Here is a 21,190-nt window from a genome sequence, read left to right as displayed (position 1 = left end):
TTGCTCCCACAATCACATTCTCAAAAAAGTCATTCACTATACTGCTCCGGGCTCTACTCTCGTGTTCCTTTGAACCAGAGAACATCCTCTTCTGGTTACAGCATGGACTAATTGCATATTAGTGTTCCTCTGAACCACGGAAGATTATTTACTACTTGCATACTCCACCGGGCTCTCCTTCAATTTCACACAAGGCAAGTTGTATATACTACTCCATATCTTGTGCTTCTTAGCTACTCTAGATCTAATCCATGTCTCCTCTCCTTGATGTTTCTTGTGCTAGATCTGACTTTTTCTCAGACGCTATAAATTTTTCTCTGGCCATCTTTATTAAGTGTAGATGTTGAATTCATGCTTGTGTTCCTTTGAATCAGAATAATTTGGCAAAGGATGCAATACAAGAGTTTAGATCAGATCTTGTGCGTGGTTAATTTTCTGTTCACTGATTACAACTCCCTTGTATTATCTTGCACATATTTTATCTAGATCTATCATGATTTCTCGGACTTGTTGCTTGTAGCTAATTAGATCTGATTTGCGTACTAGTACATGTTCGTTAATTTTGGGTGCATACATGTTTCTTGCTCTTGTTTGTTTGAATGGACTAAACTTGTGCATGTAGCTTTCCCGTGAGAAAAAGAATCATGTTTTTACGCTGTCAATGTGTAAAATTTTATAGAGAGATGGATAACAAAGGCAAATCCAAGGCCATTGACCGTTACGTGCAAACAGCATCCCATTTCCATCGTGGCAGCGGGATAGACAATGGCAAAGAGATATGGGAGGACGATGCTGCCACCATTGCTCTTGGCGGCCGTCAACGTGACATGAGCCTTTTCCTCAGCTTCTTAGATGAACAGGTAATTAATTTATTATTTATGCCAGCCCCGTATATCATTGTTTACATCATACATATAATGCATCCTATTTAAAACTGATAATTGATGTACTGCTATAAATGTGTATTGATAGGTAAACAAGTATAATGCATTTACACCTGTATATTAATTATTTCGCAAATATCATAATAAACTACATCATATATATTTAATACTATGTGTTCAGATATTATTATTGCTGTATCTAAAAGATCTCTCTTCTAATGGGTCTTATGAGAGAGAATATATGAGTATTTTTAGTTTTAGTGCGAAAGTTATATCTAGATTGAGATATGGCAACTCTCTGTTTCCTCATTAAATAAGGTGTCAAATCATATTTTTGTTTTTGTTACACGATTAAGATAGAGTCGAAAGTGAAACACTCGCTCATAGTATAGTTCTAGAAAATCTTTTCTAGATGACGTTCCCTAGGAGACCAACCCCAGCAAACCCCTTCCCCCTTGGCTGCACGATCCCCATCCCAAGGCCGGCAGTTTTTGGCCAAAAATCCACACAAAAAACACCCCTAATGGAAAGAACTACCAGGGCAGTTTCTAAAAACTACCAGCCACACACCCCACAAATGCAGTGAAAACTGTCAGGGGATCACTTCTGTTTGCCAGGCGAACGTTCACCAGGGATGCGGGTTCTAGTTCTGTTGTATTGGTACTTCTATACATATATGTGGCACCAATTGACGGTAGTGGAATTTTCCACATGATTTAGTGCAGTGGGCCGGAGCAGTATTTTGGAAAATAATTTTCCATATACGAGAATATTATTAAGTTCCCAGGTGTATCGTACTACTATATAATTATTGGGTACATCATCAATGGTACCACTTTATATAAATATACTCAATGAGAGCAGGATATGTTTCCCACCATAATTTTTAGTTACCACGGATTACTACAATGGTAGGTTGCTTATTAGCTACCGTAGATGCGGTTGCCTAGTGAACCAAATTATTTGGAAATCAGTTTTACATTTAAAAAGGGTACTTTTTTGTCCATACCTATGATACCTATCGGGACTTTTTAAGTAATGTTTTCGAGACTAATACATATCCTTCGGTGCTCTATCCTAATGGAAAAGAGCCTCATGTTCCCGCCAAAAAAAGGAGACGAAAGAAAATATCCTGGTGTTGGCCATTTGTTTTAGAGAATGGTTGTTGGATTGCTCGTTTTCTTCCTTAATGGGTTAGAAGTAGCCTTCCTAATGAATGAAACATCTTCTAATCTGGCCAAAAATGCATATTAGTAAAGCACACTTTAGTTTTTCATCCCGCTCCACCTCCGACGGAGCTGACGCACGGTGTGGTGACCTACATGGATGCGGCGACCTTTCTAAAAAAACATGGATGTGGCTACCTGGGCAGCAGCGTGCCCGGAAAAATCCCTTCTCTAATTTCGGCGTCCAATTCTGACTAAGCTAGGGGTAAACGGTCCATGAATACGATGGCCAAAGGAGGCATGTCGATCCATGTTCGGCACCAATGGTATATCGGGTCTCTAGATGTGTCGATGTCACATGGGACCCATGCGTGCGTCCTACTGACTATGACCTTGTCACACTGATTGCCGAAAGGGTTGCACCGACTCTGTTTATTGCATTGTCAAGCAATGCTCTATTGCCTATCGATAGTCTCTATAAGGAGATAAGGTCGCGTACAAGGAGCCGACCCTGCACAAACCTCACTACAGTCACCGACCATGTTGTGGTGTACGTTCTCCAACACCTCTATGTCCTCCCTCACCCTAGGGGGCGTTGTTTCTTTCATCCTGGAGACCTCTGACGCCATGGTCTGCTCTAGTGTGGTTGAAAAAGAGGAGATTAGGAGATGCACAAATGTTCGGTGGGGAACAAATATTGCTAGGGACATTTCCAATAGATTATTGCTTTACATATCGAGACAATGTCAACTAAAAAAATATAAATGTCAAATAGTCAAGGTCTAAGGTGGATGGGGCAAAACAACATGTTACTATCGAAGAAATAACAAATCCTCAAGGCACCAACAAATATGGGGGGGGGGTATAAATTTCCCCTTATAATTAGTGGTGGGTGGCGGGGCAAGTGGTGGTGGCAAGTAGGTGATATGACTTGGTTGAAGCATAGGTGGAGGATCCTAAAATGAATGTATCTTAAGTGCCATAAATATGGAGGTCATGATTGTGCAATCGCCTGGTGATAGATCCATCGATAGCATTGCCGTGAAGTGAAGGTGTCAGGTGATTGGGGGGGTGGAATCATATATATCGCAAAACCGCCCTGGTTTGGAGCACATTTCAGACTCCAAGCCATCAACAAGGGTGGACCACCTCATGACAGTAGATCAATATATATTTGGTTGTTCTAGGTATGCACCGCAACCAAGTAACCATTCATACAGTGTGCTTGATTAGTGCAATCATATTAAATTTTCTCTTAGCATTTAAAAATAGTTGTGTCTGGTTCTTCTCCTCTTCATTTCGTGTGTGAATTGTGATAAGGGCTTCCTATCAATCAACACATTCATGGAGACCCTAAATTTTTTGCTCATGTTATAGGGACCGGATCATCATGACAAACATTGAGTCATAGGCCTTGTTCTTGTCTCTTAGGTTGTGCTTCCAGTGTCCTTGACGCTATTCTTTACAAAAAAGAGGAAGCACTTGAAGTAAGACAATAAAGGTTAGCCCATTCATGGTTAACGAAGCACAACCTCTAAAGGCACCCCAGTTGATCAAAAGGGGTAAACAAACTACTTGATGTGTACCTTTAACCCAAGTGTGTAAAGTTAAAGTTCGCAAAGGCATCAAGATAGGTACATGAGCAATGTCTTAAAGGCATGCTTAAATGCCGACAACCTACTTTCGGGGTTATTTCTAATATAAGGCATGGCTTGATCCTTGAAGACTTATTTCTCAGCATGCCCAAAGGAGGAAAGAAACATCATGCTTCGATTCCCAAAGCCTACTTATTAGAGAGAGCGGTGGTTCAACCTTTAGTGCTTAGTATATTAGTTGGTCCAATTGCAGTGATTAAGCTCTGTGAAGGAAGCACCAAGTGATCACCTTGTGTGGTCAAATGTGGGGGCTAATTGTAGTAACTGCAACTCTGTGATTAGAGACCGGGGGCATACACCCTGCATCCATATTGTTACTATATTAATAAGTAAAACATGTATCAAGATGCTTTGAATGATATCAATTCTATTCAAGTGCGATTGAATATCTTTATTGTTACACCGGCTGGGATGGTTGCATTTGGATTATGAGTTTCAGGACAACATTCTACTAGCTTGTTGTGTATCAACAAGCTTCTAGCAATGCTTACTTCATATGTATCTGTATGGGTAGTACATGGAAGCACTTCCACGAGTCACAGTTATGCCATTATTAGTTACCAAGGATGCAAGCCTTCATCTATGGTGTGAGAGACATCAAGGATCATTAACCACAAGCTTAAGTGAGCTCCCTTTAGAACATCCAAATTGATGCACATTTGTCAAACATTCCCAATCAATGGGAAAACTTATGTAACATTAATAGACATTGTGTTGTAATGTTGAACAACGTATCGAGTTAAGTAACAATGTTTAGTAGTCAGATTCAACTATTGTGTTGTAATTTTGAATAACGCATCGAGTTAAGTAACTGTATTTACCTGTGAGATTCAACAGATAAGAGATTTGAAGAGTTAATGGTGTTGTCTGAGAATTGTTCCAATAAAGAAACTACATTTCATTCATTCGAAGCATACCGTCAGATGCAAAGCCTAGTGTGAATCATGCAGAAACGAACTATGTGTCTAGTACCTAAGTCATTCCTTGTGATACGTTTTGAAGGAGTGTATATACTTCATATGAATTAGTATCTACAAAAAAGATAAACAGACAATTGGTTATTGAATTCTCGTGAGATGAGCACATTGGTCATTCTTCTCTCAAAATGTGACAAACCGATCACTTTGGGATATTTTATGAGCGAACTGGTCACTCGGTCATTCCTAACCATTATCCGTGCGGGCGTGGCATGTTGACTCAACGTGCGTCCCACATTGGAGTCGCTCAGGAGGTGTTTAGTTTGTATAAAACACCCCGGAAACTAGCTGAGCTCGGGGGACATTTTTTCAATGCACACCTTCACTTTAATCTTAGATAAGGGGGGGGGGGGTCTTTTGCAAAGCCTCCTCTACCATCTCTTCATCTCTGCTCTACTCCGCCGCTCGTCCGCATGTTGCCACGGGAAACACGCGGCAGCGCCCCCATGCCCATTGCCCCTTCCTGCCATTGCCCACCCCTGCCATTTCCATTTTCCCGCCATCGCCCATTCCTGCTAATGCTCTTTTACCGCCATCGCCCTCTCCCGTTGCAGCTATGGCCAGCTCACTTTATAATGAGGTTGGTCTACATGGTTTCGCCATAGACAAGCAACACCATTGCTCAGTCCTCCTCTCATTTGGCATAATGGCGAGGAAGCTTTTCACCTTGTGGGTCTCCAACGGTGGGCATCTCCGCAATGGCACCGCCGCCCAGCGCCTGGGATGGGTAACGTCTCATCTAGCATTGGCTACTCCATGTCCATCACATCCAACTCCTCCTCTTGCATAGGCGGCTACTACAACTCCTCCGATATCGAGCTAACGACATTAGAGATCTTTGCTAACCGCGAGGAGATTGAGCAGGAAGATGCTAAGCAATAGGTGGTCTTGAGGTGATTTAGGCATAGCTGCACAACAACGTTGGTGATGGTGAGCAGGACAAGTTGTTTCCTACCAAGCAGGCGGTTTTTGGGATGCCAATGCCCGCGTATGAGGTGTTTGTGCTCACCATCATGAATAGGACGCCCATGTGGTGCACAAAAACATCTCGACCAGCCGGTGCTCACCGCGTCTCTTTCCACTACGCAGGCCGAGGAGATCAAGCACCAGGCTGCCAAAGCATTGTCGTCGAGCTGCGGTGATGCTACCTTTATCATCGTCGATGCCGAGGATGAAAAGGCTGTCACCATTGAATTAATTTAGTAACAAACTACATGTGCTCAATTTCAAATAGGGGAACATGCATTAGGCCTAGTCATTATACACCGAGTTAGCACACCACGTCGACCCCGTTATGGTTAGAAATGGGGAGTGGCCAAATCGCTCATGAAATAAACCAATGTGATCGGTTCATAGCATTTTGAGAGAAGTGTGACCAATGTGCTCATCTCGCAAGAGTTGAGTGACCAACGGTGCGTTTATCTCTCTACAAAATCCCTTCATAGAAACTATTTAAGAAAATTGATTTCAAAAATACCCTCGTTAAAAATGTCATGGTGCAAAAGCACTACAAGAAATTGCTTCAATTGAATACAATAATTCATGGCAAGGAATGAAGTATAGTTGATGGTTTGACTTAGTGTTACTAGTTTTATTTTTTTTAAAGGACAAGTATACATTTTGTTCCATATTTTAATTTTCATCGTACAAGTTATGATATGCATGGCACTATCGGGATTTGCTTGTATAGAACAACTTATAACAAGGTGACGTTATAAGACCAATGGCATGTGTGGAACATACCTTTTACGCGACTTAATACACCCTCATCACATCAATTATTTCGTATAAAACTTGAGATACTGACTATTCACATTTGTAGTTTCAAATGAATAAAAGCCTAATGTGACATGGTAAAAATTTCTCAACTACCTTGATGCCACTATAGAATTTACCACACCCACCCATAGAGAATTTATATTGATTTTAGCATCAAAAGCCTCTCCATGGCCATTCCCCATTGAAGGTCACTACTTGCAAATTGGAACCGTGCTCACTTAAATTTAGTGTCCAAACCACACCCTGATTTGGCGTACCAATCATAAACTAAATCAATGTTGTGAGACATCTCTCAAATTGTTCACGGGATGGGTTAGTGGGCATATCCCTTGATCTCATAGTTTCCCTACCTTATCCACATCAAAACTATTGCCTCTATAGGTAGTCCTCTCTTGTGTCCTCTTATTCGCAAATCATAGTCCTCCCCCTACTTGCACCATGTATGCTTCTTGTTGAGTTATTGTATTCCAGTTCTCACTGCCCATCAATTATAATCTTCCTAATCCTCATCCAGAAACTATCCATCGGATATCTAAGGTGTTTGGTGAACAACTAAGGTTACATCAGAGCCATCATAAAGAAGGTTGATCCTAAATTTTCCGACTCAGCCACCTGAATTTGTAAAAATAAACCTCAATCTTTTGTTCTTTTTATTCTTGTTCCTCTTGTCAATCTAAATGGCATTGTCATGCTTGTCTTTGGGATAAATTATGAAGAAAAAACGATTAGGTCTCTAGAGACAGGACCCTCGCTATCTAGGGCATGCTTGTAATCCTCGAGATAGCAGATTTTCATTTTCCCCGAATAACATGAGCAACCATAAATTTGTTAGGATATGAATACCTTTTGAAGGATACATAATGATCTTTCACTTAGGTGGTTGGTCCATAAACAATCGAATTATTAACAGTCTTTTGTTGTTGGGTCGTTCTCATCTCTTGTCATTTGTATCTTTTGTCGAGATCTCTCCCCATTTTTTCACTGCCTTGCTCCCTATTTCTTTATCTCGCCATACTCCATGATAGTCGCCTTCCCCATGAATTTAGATGGGGCAAAGATTGAGATACATTCCGCATTGTTCGTGCTACACTGTGACAACATCTTGTTATGCTTCTCTTGTCGTGCGACATATCTACCATGCACATGCCTAGATAACGGAAGAGCCAGTAGTACCTACAATACGGGCGAGGCGTCGCTTGCATCATCGCGAGCTCGTGGATGATGCTTTTCTTATCAAATGGCGGTGAATCACCTCCCTTCATTTATATTTGTGAGAGATGTTTGTCTCAATTGTATCTTAGTGTTATTAGATGAACATAGTGACGGGCACCATCCATTCCCTATATTATGTTTGAAATTTTTCATTGCAATTGGATCGATTACTATATTAATCAGTCGATTGAGATGGAAGTTACACTGCACACTAGTGCTCTCCACTACTTCTGGTCAACTTTTTTTTTAAATTTTTAAGATTGCAAAACAAATTGGTTTAGCATGATTAAAACTGTTGTTGTGTGATTGGTTGATTGTATTGCTCAAGTTACCTACATTTTTTATTGATTTTAGTTTGGAAACACTACATTTGTACACGAAGTAATAATTCTTTGCCCAAAAAAACCCAAATATTTTTCAGTTTTTGTTATTGTCTTGAAAGTTGAAATACTCATTGTTGTAGATAAAATTTGCATTGAGGAAAGTTTACTGTCGTCGACTCTACATTCAGTGTGATCCACTGAGGAGTGAGCAATTACCAGTATCATATATCTAACATATGGATGGAATTTACCCTTGAAACTACCATATGATCATGAGTTAGTAACCACCGGTTGTCATTGTTGTTTTACCTATTGGAAATATATGCACCATGAGTGCTCCCCATAATGGAAATAATAAATTTTTGTTTCCTTTTCAGGATGATCCAAAGAGCGAAGAAGAGTCGAATCTACACAATCAGAAGTTGCTCCAAATTGGTGACACATACATAAATCCATTTCAGCCTGTGAACTCTTCTGCCTCTACTACAAACACTGTTGTCAAGGATTATACTGAGCTACACTCCCAAATTCCACTACCGAATATGGATGTCGTTCAAGATTTGCGTGCACAGTCATCATCATCTTCTTTAGGGATTGTGCCTAGTAATTTTGCTAATATGATGGCGATACAGGAGGCATGCCTTCGTGCATTGATTCACCCAGATCAGGAAGTATCATACAGGTTATGGCGTCAGTCCCGTGAGGCTTTGTAGAATCACTATGCTCTTGACATTGAGATGGCATGTTCTATGGGGCATGTGCCAAATATAAATGCTCCTGGGAATTCTGAGTTCAGTTCACTTCTTAAGCTGATCAAGAATCCAGTAAACCAGTCTATGCGGCTCATTAATGTCAAGGGCCACGTACCCGCTCTCAGGTGCACAAAACTCATGCAACCTTATCTTCATAATTACCTTATTAATATATCACAAGTACTAAGCATCAGTTTCAGTCAGTATATTCTTAAGGTTACGCCTCCTATTGTGCCATGCATCCCTAGAAGAAATTGCGACCTTATATGGTGTATAAGTCATCCATTACCCTTTGTTGTATTTAACATGCAGTGCTGACCCAATTGGGAGTTGCTTTATACAGCAGAAACTTGACGAAGCAACAGCTGGAGAGATAGTTATGCTATATAAATAAATCACTCCTAGCATCCTTACACTGGCCACTGATGCCTTTCCCACTTATGTTGTCCAAAAGGTTTTCTTCCTCCAGTTCCTATAGAATTTTGTATCTTGACTGTCTAATTAAGAATGTTGAGATTATCAGACATAAACTTCTGTACTTACCTTCTAATTTTTTATAGCTTCTTGAGCATGGACCGCGAGTCTACTTCAGGATACTAATTGCTAATCTAATGGGGCATGTGTTAGACCTAAGCCTTCATCTCTATGGTTGCCGGGTGATCTAGAAGGTAAGCTGAACACTATATCTTTTCTAACATCTCATGATTGAAGGAATTAAGGTGTGTTTGTAGATTGCAAAACTGCACTTTTATATTTCGAAGGCCTCTGTTTTGTAATGTCATGTAAGATAGAATATGTAATTTCGTCAAACCATTCATTCTCATTTATTCTCTTGTTAATATTTTGATTATCTTAGATAACTTCTATTACAAATATAATATAATGTCAAATACATAAATAGTTTAAGCTGATTATGTTTCATTATGTTTTAAATTTCTACCCTAGTATGCCATATTGTTTCGTTGCGAGCTTGGTCACTGATGGTGTCTCTTTGTTCAGGCTTTTGAAATAAGCGATATTGATCAACAAATAGAGATGGCCAAGGAGCTTGATAGCAACCTATTCAAATGTATCTGTGATCAACATGCAAACCATGCCGTTCAGAAATGCATGGAGTGTGTGCAGCCGCAATATATCCAATTCATCTATAGACGTTTATGTGGCAATGCCAAGATGTTATCCACCCATCCTTACGGATGCCATGTGGCTCAGGTTAGTTTGGGCATTACACTTTTTACCACTTCCTATCTTTTGACGTTTGTTTGCACTACAAGAAATATGTCAACTTATGACCTTCTGTCAGTGACCCTCGAAGAATTGGTCATAAATTTATGACCATTTTAGACCAATTGGTCAAAAGTTGTCTGGGGGCTCTAAACCCTAAACCATAATGACCATTTTGGTCAGAAAGGTCATAATTTCATTAGAGGAAATGGTCATAAAGCAAACAGCGCTAGTCCGCTGCCTTATTTCTAGTTGTTAGCGACCAATATAGATGGTCATAGCCTTGTAAATTGTGGTGGGTTGCTATGACTAGGCGCCACCTCATCAGTTTTGCCTATGTGTCATGTCCATGTGGCAGTTTTTGCCCTAGGTTGTGAAGCCACATATATTTCTGTCATTCCCAAAATTCCCAAAAAAATCTCATAAATTCTTTGGGTCATATCTTCGTCAAATATGTAAAAACCTTCCTTGCCTAGTTCAAAAATAATTCAAAAATATTCATTTTCCTATTCTGTTCAGAACAACAGTTTGTGAAGGAAGTACCACTTTGGCATATCCAAATAGTATCCATTTTCTACAGTGCTTTCCTATGCCCAAATAACCATCCTCCAACAAATATCAGCTCAATCCATTCATTATTTTGAGCCGAGCTTCAACATTCGTAGTTATGTCCAGTGTGGTAGTTTGCAAAGCAAGTACCACCTAGGCTCCTCCTTTTGAGCTGAAAATTTGTGAAGACGGTCTTCTTAGTAACTGATCATCCTCAGCCAAAACTCACGCCCATTAGCCATGTACATTTCCCGTACCACTAATCAAACACTTGGCTGCTAATTCATGTTTGAGCATCGATCGGTCTCCTCGTGAGAATCTTATGTTGTAATTTTCTTCCTAGCACCTACCTGGGGAGTGCCCAACCCACTAGACATGCCTATGCCGCCCAGAACAAATGGCAATGCCAGGGTCACGCGGTGACCACGCGACGGGCATGCGAGTTTACACGCTCTAGAGTTGGGGCCCTCGACCACCGCCCAAACCTCAACGTATCGCCACGAAACCATGTATTTATGATTAAATAGGTACTTATGTGCCTAGAAATGATTTTTGGAAAATATAAATAGCAAACTATGAGGCGGCTGCAGTTCAAATTTGACCCGCTTCCAGCTGAATCAGCGGAAATTTATCTTTTTCACGAGAGGTGGATCAAAACTTTTTACACCCAACCATTTTGTCAATTATACATTAAATATGTCCTAGTATTTTAGAAAAATGATTTGGTCCAATTGTGCAACAATTATTTGGGAGGTCCTTCACAAAAAAACCTCCTTTTGGGCACTCAAAAAATGGAAAATGGTTTTTCCGTCCAAAGAAAATGAAAACTTCCTTAGGCAACATTATTTTCCATTCCAATATGCACCCTTGTGCACAATATGAGATCATTTGAACAAACTATGCCATGAATGTGGCCGTAAGATTGATCATTTGGCTTGAAAGCCATTGATCTCCACACGTGATAGCTCGTTTCTGAGAACACTTTTTGAAAATAATTGTTGTATTACAAGTTTGTTATTTTTCCTGGGAACTTGGCCACATATGATGACGCAATGCGAAGGTTTCCCAATTTTTTAATTTTTTTTGAATTTTTTATGCCCGTTTCAAAATGCGGTCAAAACGGCGGGAATGACCGTTCCTAGCTACTGGTTGAATCTTGGAATTTTTTTGGTATTTCTCTGATTAAATAGACACTTATGTACATAGAAATGATTTTTAGAAAAAATAAATAGCAAACTATGAGGCAGCTGCAGTTCAAATTTGACCCGCTTCCAAGTGAATCGGCGGAAATTTGTCTTTTTCACGAGAGGTGGATCAAAACTTTTTACACCCCAACCATTTTGTCAATTGTGCATTAAATATGTCCTAGTATTTTAGAAAAATGATTTGGTCCAATTTTGCAACAATTATTTGGGAGGTCCTTCACAAAAAAAACCTCCTTTTGGGCACTCAAAAAATGGAAAATGGTTTTTTCGTCCAAAGAAAATGAAAACTTCCTTAGGCAACATTATTTGCCATTCCAATATGCACCCTTGTGCACAATATGAGATCATTTGAACAAACTATGCCATGAATGTGGCCATAAGATTGATCATTTGGCTTGAAAGCCATTGATCTCCACACGTGATAGCTCGTTTCTGAGAACACTTTTTTAAAACAATTGGCTTATTACAAGTCTATTATTTTTCCTGGAAACTTGGTCACATATGATGACATAATGCGAAGGTTTTCCAATTTTTTGATTTTTTTTGAATTTTTTATGCCCGTTTCAAAATGCGGTCAAAACGGCGGGCATGACCGTTCTTAGCTAGTGGTTGAATCTTGACAAACTTTTGGTGTTTCTCTTATTAAATAGATATTTATGTACCTAGAAATGATTTTTGGAAAAAATAAAGAGCAAATTATGAGGTAGCTGCAGTTCAAATTTGACTCGCTTCCTGCTGAATCGGTGAAAATTTCTCTTTTTCACAAGAGGTGGATAAAACCTTTTGAAACCCAACCATTTGATCAATTGTGCATTAAATATGGCCTAATATTTTAGAAAATTGATTTGGTCCAATTTTGCAACAAATATTTGGTAGGTCCTTCACAAAAAAACTTATTTTAGGCACTCGAGAAATGGAAAATGAATATTTGGTGCAACGAAAATGAAAAATTTCTTAGGCAACATTGTTTTCCATTCAAGATACAAACATATGCATAATGTGAGACCATTTTTTTGACTTTTTTCATGTGTAAAAGTAGAAGAAAAACGAAAGGAAAAACACAATTATATGTGCTCTATTCTCATTGGTGGGTTTAGTTGTCACACGGATCGATGACATGGCGCCCATCCATCCGTCCAACTCTCCACCTCTCCATCCAGCCATCCATCTGCAGCCCAAACCCTAACCCGCACTCCTCCTCCCGCAGCTCCTCGCCACCGCCACCTCCTCCCAGACCCCCCTCTCCCCGACCCAGACCTCCATCTCTCTGCCATCCCACCCCCGCCGTCGGCCTCCCCCACCCCCGCCGCCGCCGACCTCTTCATCGCCCCCAGCGCTGGCCATCCTTCCTTCCACCATCTAGATCCCCCGTTTCCTCGCTGTCTCGCGTCGCCGCTACCACCTCCCTCCGGCGGAGCTCGTCGCCGTTCCCCACGCCCTCCTCCTCTCGCCCCTCCCCTTCCCACTCCCCACAGCGATGGCCGACGGCCTCACCGTGGCGCAAAATCCCCCACCACCACGAATCCAGCGAGGATGTTCCCGTGCCGGCCGCTGGTGTCCCCGCCGCTATCGCGGGCCCTCGCCGCCGAGGCGCCCGTCTCCGTGCGGCGGTTGCGCGTGGTGCGGTGGATGGCCAAGGAGCGGCGGGTGCGGATGGTGGCGAAGCAGATCCAGCGGGAGCTGGCGGACATGCTGACCCGCGACCCCGTCATGCAGCGCGCCGTCCTCCCCGAGGCCGCCCTCAGCGCCAACCGCTACCTCTCCTCCCCCACCACCATCGCCGACGTCGAGCTCTCCAACGACATCCAGGTCACGCCTGGACTCTCCCTCAAAACGATGCGGCTGCGCTGCAATCTGGGATGATGAGTTCCTTGTCTCTGCTCCGGTTTATGTCCACAGGTGTGCAAGGTGTATGTGTCCGTGTTCGGGGACGAGAGGGGGAAGAAGGTGGCCATGGCCGGGCTCAAGGACAAGACCAAGTACCTCCAGGTCACGCCCGAGCTCTCCAACGACCTCCAGGTCACGTCTGCTTACTTCCCATTTTGTTTATAGATCATTATGCTAGTTTCTGTCTTGTTTAATTGGTTAATTGTTCATGCTTGAAGTTAATTAGCTAGAGTAGTTGGTTAGTTACACACTGGTTGGTGCATGCTAGCTCAAGTGATACATGCATGGATGTATGTTCAGTCAAGTCAGTCAGTCAAGGAATTTGTTTCAGATTCAGGTGTGATGAATTTGTCATCCACCTTAATTCCTTGACACCTGTAGTTGTTTGCCTCCAGAATTATTTGGTCTAGCACTTGGAGATCTTCTCTGATTAGGGCAGGGGGGGACAAGGTAGCTAGATTGCTAGGAGCATCTACAGTTAATAATTAAGTAAACGTTAGCCTGTAAAGGTAACAAGACGGAAAGCGTTCGTGCGTGGTGCCTTTGTTTGCAGCTAGCTGACGAGGGACAAAGGAATACCATGTGTGTCAGCAATTAATTCAAGTTCCTTTTCATGTTATGGATCCTAGCTTGATTGGCCCTGATTAAGATAAGCTAACTCCAATTATGTAGCTAATTTATGTCTTATTTAATTTGGACGAATGGTTGGGTATATATATTGATTAATTGGTTAAGTGTTCATGCTTGTTTGTTAACGCAGTAGAATTTGGTGTGCTTGAATAAAATGGCGCTCATTTGCATCATTGTATTTCTGCTGAGTTTTAAGAAGAATTCTGGTACGAACGCACTGACCGTATACTTGTACATGTGCAGCTGAGGAACCTCCTGTGGGCTACTTCCAAGCATGATGTGTACGTGATGCAGAACTATTCTGTGAGGCATTGGTCGTCCTTACTCCGGAGAGGAAAAGAAGTGCTCAACGTGGCAGGCCCAAATCAGGTGATCTACCACAGAGCGATGTGATAGTCCTGCATCGTCAGAATGTCGGTCAATCTCTGATCCACTGTGCGACCACACTGTGTAAGATATGCAGGGAGGTCGGCCCTTGTCCAGGGTGAAGATCAGCACCATGACGGTGAAAGACAACCTCCTGGCGGCTGGTGGTTTCCATGGGGAGCTGATCTGCAATGTAAGGAGGCCGGAGTAGGCACGCAGTGCACACACAAAGATTTTTTCTGCTTGAGAACATGTAGAAATGTAGAGCTGTAGCTTGACAGTTAGGTATTTATTATTTTGTTTGTACCTTGTCAGTGAAGCCTCTTCATTTCGAGCAGCGATAGCCTGATTGGTAAACTAGTGCTTTGTGTGTGCTAGTACCTCACAAAGTCATCCTAGTATATGCACATATGAAATTATTCACTCCGCCATTGTCACTGTTTCCTAATCGAGTACAACAAACCTCCTATGGTTTTTTGTGCAAAATAAGTGTGAAACATTGTAGTGTTGACCCCAACATGTACCTAGCATTTCTGATGTGTATTTCCTTTGATTCCCTAGGCTTAACCCGTAAGTTATAATAACTGTGAATCGGTCCGTGGGAAATTGGGCATATTGGGTTGGTAAATATAGAACTGTAGAGATGTAGAACTAAAGCGTGGTACTTAGCCATTTAAGTTGTTGGTACTTGGTAGTACCTACATAGTGAAGTCTAGTTGATTTAGGAAAACTTGACTTGAGATTTTCTTTCTTATGATTTACTGATGAAACCTTGATTCTTGAATCTTGATGTAGGTATCCCACCGCCGATCCATATCCAGATCAGCTGCGTCGCCGGTTCCGCCATCTCCGGCCGCACTCCCCCGTCTGCGGCGTCGAGCTGGGCCTGCTCACCTCCTCCTTGATGGTCGCGTGCCGGGAGAGCCCTCTGTCGGCAGTGACGCAGCCGTGTCTGGTGCCGTACAAGGGACGTCGACGCATGATGATGTCGTCGTCCGTTCCTAATGCCGCTGAGTTGAGGTACTGGAGATTTCTCTCCCCACTACACTGTCTCACCCATTCCCCTTCACAAATTTCCTCACAATCAAATCAATGCTGCAGCTGCAGGTTTTCCTTGATGCTACATATGTGAGTTTCTTTTGGTAAACTAGAAACTGACATCAAAATCAATTCCTCTTTAGAGTGTGTTGCTTGTATCTACTAGCTGGTTCTGTTGCTTACTGCTTGTTGACTCTGGTTAAGTACTAGTGGTATTGCTGCTGGCTAGATGGGAATTGCTGAATGATTGCCAAAGCCCCGTTAGTTCTTTGGTTGTAACAACTGATTTTTTTTCTTTTGGTACAATATATGGTCTAATCCAACACTGAATATACATATGTTGTTTTAATCCTGATGATGATGTTGTAGAATAAAGTGGACACCATATTCGGTTTCTCTAGATGCTTTATCTCTGGTGGTTTCTTGTTTGATGCACATTGTTATTTGCAGGGCTGTGAGTATATTTCCAAGGAAATATACTGACCCTGATGTGTCAAAGTTGCCCATTTGCCCTTTCTTAAACAATTTTACTTTGTTTGTGTTCTTCCTGTATGTCCAGTTTCACATTACTGGTTTTTCATGCCATATTCATCAATCCTGCTCACATGCCTTATGATTGAGTAACCTGATTAGTATTAACGCCACTGTCCTATTACATGTATCATTTGACACACACATTAGTAAATCTGAATTAATTTTGACATAGTTGCTTATTGATTGAATATGAGTATTGTTCCTTATACTCAAATGGAACTTTGATCTGTTGTAACTTTGAATTGTCGTTTTTAAACCTTGTCGTGTATGTGAAACATTCAATGCTTATTTCTTGCTAAGTTTGTCATATGTGCCAATTCAATTCCCTGTTTTGATGAATATGCCTATTCCAGATAAGTAGAATGAGCTTGTTAAATAATAATAAGTAGAATGATAAAATACTGGTGTGTCTTTAGTTTTTATATTAAAAGTATCCGTGTAATATTTCTTCTATCGGTGACATACTTTTTGTTCTCTTTTGAATGTCCAGATGTTTTGCAAAAGGAAGAAGCAGTACTTGAAGAAGCAGATTACAATGTTTTCTCGTCGTGAAGCACTAGATAGGCTTGTTCTATTTATTCTTCCTGTTGTAGGGTATTCCCGCACCTGAATGCTTGACTACAACATGTTGTAGGTTGCTTGAATCTGTACATATGTGATGGAAATTTGTAGAATGTGTGTTCTGAGATATTTCCGTAATGTTCAGCTAATTCGTGGTAACTTGATTCATATTGTTATTCAAACTGGTTTGAAAATTTTCTTTAAATGGTCTGGAGTTGGACCTTAAAGAGGCTAAGGATAAATTATATTGGACAAATATTTTGGGTAAAAAAGTAAAACAAAAATAAATGAATGTGGAAAGGCCAAGGCCCAGGAAAGAAAAACCTGGAAAACATTGGGCTGGACTCATTTGAAAAAACAAGATAAAAAGGCTAAAATGTGGGCTTGACCCATGTAGTCAACCAAATTAATAGGAAAAAATACATTAAAAAGGTTGAATTGTTGGGCTAGGCCCATGTAGAAAATCGAATTGGACCGGGCTGAATCTTGTGCCACGTCAGATTGCCACGCTGGATGCCTATGTGGCCTGGGGAGGTTGCTAGTGACCAAAACGCCACAATAGACATATTTTGGTCATAAACGTCTTCGACCATTCCAGAAGAAAGGTCGCTATAGTCAGTTTATGACCGCCAGCTTTTGACCTTCTGTTTTTGGTCACAAAAAGGTCGCAAATAAAAAACCATGACCTTTCAGTGACCAATAGTGATGGTCACAAGTTGACATATTTCTTGTAGTGTTGTACCATGTTCACTAATTATTCCGCCCGCTCATTTCCTTAGAAAATGTTGGAGTTCTGCAAGGATCCTAAATTTATGGACAGGTTTATCATGGAGATTCTAGATTGTGCAAGGGAGTTGTCTATAGACCCATATGGAAACTATGTTGTGCAGGTAAAATATGGAGTGGTTTGTAATTTGATGAAATGGCTCGCAGCTAAACAAACATTCACATGTGTGTTCTATTGACATGTTGCAGTACATTGTGGAGCATGGGGGGCCTCGTCATCGAGAAATTATTATGTTGAAATTTGCTGGGAGAATAGTACAGATGAGCCACCAGAAGCACTCTTCCAAAGTCATTGAGAAGTGCCTAATCTATGGCAGCTACCACGACTGCAAGCTTCTCATAAATGAGATCCTTTGTGCAGGCGGTGGTCAAACTGCAAATCATATCGTGGTATGTGCCTCTTGAGATCTTACCGCCGTTACTCGACAAACATCCCTAGAGAGATATACATGACTAATCTTGTGTGGTTGCCTGGTCATGCAGGGCATGATAGTCCACCAGTATGCAAACAATGTGGTGCGGCAGATGATTGACGTGGTGAACGATTGGCAGTTCAACGTGATCGTGGATGTGTTGAGGCGCAACAGGGACACTTTGGTCATGTATGCCCAAGGGAGGCAGGTCGCAGGTCGAGAGGCTCCTCAATGGCATGGCACCGTCCCCTGACTCCCTTGTGCAAACATCGTCGTCCCAGTTCATCTAGTGTGTTTTTAACTCTTATTACAATGGTTTGCTTTGTACATATGTCTCTCTTCTACTTCCTGGAGCATTAGCGATCGGCAGAAATTGAATTAAGGCGAACTCAATTGCTTTCGTTTTCCCCATCAGGTGAACTAAATTGTTTCTGTAGAGGAGCAGCGAACTATAACCTACTGATAGTTACATGATGTCTATAATGTTGCATGCACAATCCAGTCCAGTGCAGTGTTGTTTCTGAATTTTGTTTTTTGATGTGGCTGTGGCTATCATGGCTCCGGTTTCAGATTCAGCTACCAATAAGATTTTTTTTCCAGTTTCGTTTTGGAATTTCAGACCGAGAATTTTTTTTTGCCTACCACACGGTTTAGCTGGGCCCCTTTTCTAAGTCTCCTCGCTATTTCTTTATATTGGGAAATTCTAGATGTTAACCGAACGACAAGGCTTCAGTTCTAACTGGAATTTTTCCCTCAGTGATAATCATATTGTCTTCCGCTATTCAGGGCTGCACTTCATTATTTGCCTTTTGGACTCAAGGTTTTTATATAATTGTTCTACTAGGATTCCAACAGTAAAGTGTACTATAGTGCTATATGTTATACAAGATGTATCCCAATCACGCTATGTTAGCAGTACAACAATATTTTTTAGTGTTTTAAGTGAAAGGTCTACTATTTTCTTTTCAATTGGGTTTTGTCTGATTTTGGTAATTCAATGGTAGTGCCTGCAACTGCAAGAATTGGCTGCCATGCTGAGGTTTTAGGTCAGGACTCAGGAGCCAATTCCCACTATGGAAAACAAAGTGTACTAGTGGCAGCGAAAAAAGTACCGCTTTGGTAATTTTTGGTTCGATTCAGCAGAACATTTTTTCTTGAGGGGCAGCAAAAAAAGTACAAAAAACGGTACTAGTGGGTACTTTTTGCACCAAAGCGGTACTTTTTTGCACCCACTATGCTTCTTTATCATACAGAATATTTTGGTTCGATTCAGCAGTACTAGTGGGTGCTCCTACAACCATCGTGTGCTTCTTATAGGGAATGATTTTGTCCCAAGCACGGTGCCTGACTATTCCATACTAATGTTTCTGTTGTATATGTGCAGCACAAAAACTATGCATGTGCTTTGTTTTCAACACATGCCAAAGATGGTGCAATTATGTCTACAACACTACGACCAGGCGGATTCCTTGTTGGCTCACCGTGCATATGGAGTTCTTATACGACTACGCCATTTAGTGCATGTTGCGATGCTAGGACTGAAAATAATGTCATACGATGTTCTATTTTTCTTTTTTGTTTCAACAATAATTGTAGCAAAAAAATATTTCTTCGCAGGCAACTCCCTAGTCCATTTGAAGCTCGTGTAAGTGCAATTATTTTCCTTCTCTTTTGATGGAAGAAAATTACTATTTGGTTGGAAGCAACTCTTTAGTGGATGGAACTAAGATAGCGACACTTCCGGAACAAGTGGAACTATTATTATTTTGATGGAAGCAGAATACTACTCCCTCCGTTCCAATATCTAGTGCGCATAGATTCTAGTTCAGATACCAATGTATGTGCTGGCACTAGAATTTGGACAAGAAAACCCCAGCCCCTTGCACGGTTTGGAGTACTACTGGAGAGTTGGAGTACTACTTGGTCTCGTGAGTAGAGAAGAAAATGACGGTACGGTGGCCTTCCCGGCGGTGAGCCCGGCCTCGCGACTTGATCTTGCTGCACGCGGAGACGCCCGCCCGCCGTTACTCAGGAGACTCCTCCTCCAGCGCCGTTGCTCGTCGGACGGCTCCTCCCCCTATTCTTCCTCCTCCTCTCCCCCTCACACTCCTTCATCAGAAGGGATTAGCAGGCCCAGCGCAGCCATCCAATTACCACCTCCTCCGCGAGCCCCATGGCACTAGGAAGGTCTGCTTGATGGCCACGCCGGAGGCCACATTGGTGACTTTCCACTACCCGCGTCCACTGCCGCGGAAGCCAAAAAATACTGTTGATGCTCTACATGTCGCCGACGTTCACGTGCGCGTGCTCGCGCTGGAGCTCCAGCGGCTGGGGAACCTGCTTTGCGCCGCCGTCCATCACGTGTGTGCGTCAAGCGCGCGCTGGAGCTCGCCCTCCGCGTTACGTACTACGGCCGAGACGGCGCCCCATTCTCCTTGCTCCTGCGGTGGTGGAGGCGGCGAGGCAAGGAAACAGTGAGACCAGGCGACGGTCGCTGACGCGGAGATGCCAGTCGTGGATGCGGAGACTCAGGGCGGGACGCCGGCCATGGATACTGGAACACGGAGACGACGTTGCGGGAGCAGGGGATACGCGAGGAATGTGATGCGCAAGGGGAGGATAAGGGATATTTTGGTCAAGAGTGGGGTAAAGAAGCAAACACGCACTACAATATGGAATTTTGCCAAAAAAGTTATGTGCATTACATTTCGGAATGGAGTGAGTATTTGCCTAAATCATGAATACGCAAAGATTGTGTTCATTTCATTGATGGGTAGAGAACAAGAGTTACAAAGATGACATTACATAACATAGCACGGCCACCTACCCAATTCCGCATGGGTATGCAATGCATGAGCAGTACAGAAGATGACATTTCCCCGCAAAAAAAAGTACAGAAGATGACATGCTCAACCCTAACCAGGAAGACTAATTCTCAGGAAACAAAATTACTATTTGATGGAAGCAATTATATAGTTGTTGGAAACATAAAATTGGTGCATTCGAATAAGTGGGATTATTCTATATTTGATGGAAACATATCATTGTTTAGTTGGATGCAACTCTGGTCAATAGAAACAAGATATCGATGCTTCCAAGACAAAATACCTCTTTACGTGGGACATAAATAGAAGCAAATTTCTTCACCATTGAAACAAATTCTCGTGTAAATGGAAGCATAAAATTGATGCTAAGGAAATAAGCTTCTACACAAGTTCATGCACAATGGAGTGAGTAGCATAAAACTAG

The 21,190-nt window shown here is 41.8% G+C and overlaps 1 pseudogene; it reads left to right on the top strand.

Moving 5' to 3' along the window:
- Positions 1 to 683: 683 nt before the first annotated feature.
- LOC119328009 lies at positions 684 to 18,231 on the top strand (annotated as a pseudogene).
- The last annotated feature ends 2,959 nt before the right edge of the window (positions 18,232 to 21,190 follow it).

This window comes from Triticum dicoccoides, chromosome 7A (assembly GCF_002162155.2).
Source record: "Triticum dicoccoides isolate Atlit2015 ecotype Zavitan chromosome 7A, WEW_v2.0, whole genome shotgun sequence".
NCBI lineage: Eukaryota > Viridiplantae > Streptophyta > Magnoliopsida > Poales > Poaceae > Triticum > Triticum dicoccoides.
Note: the sequence above shows the minus strand (reverse complement) of the source record. Positions and strands in the feature narration are given on the sequence as shown.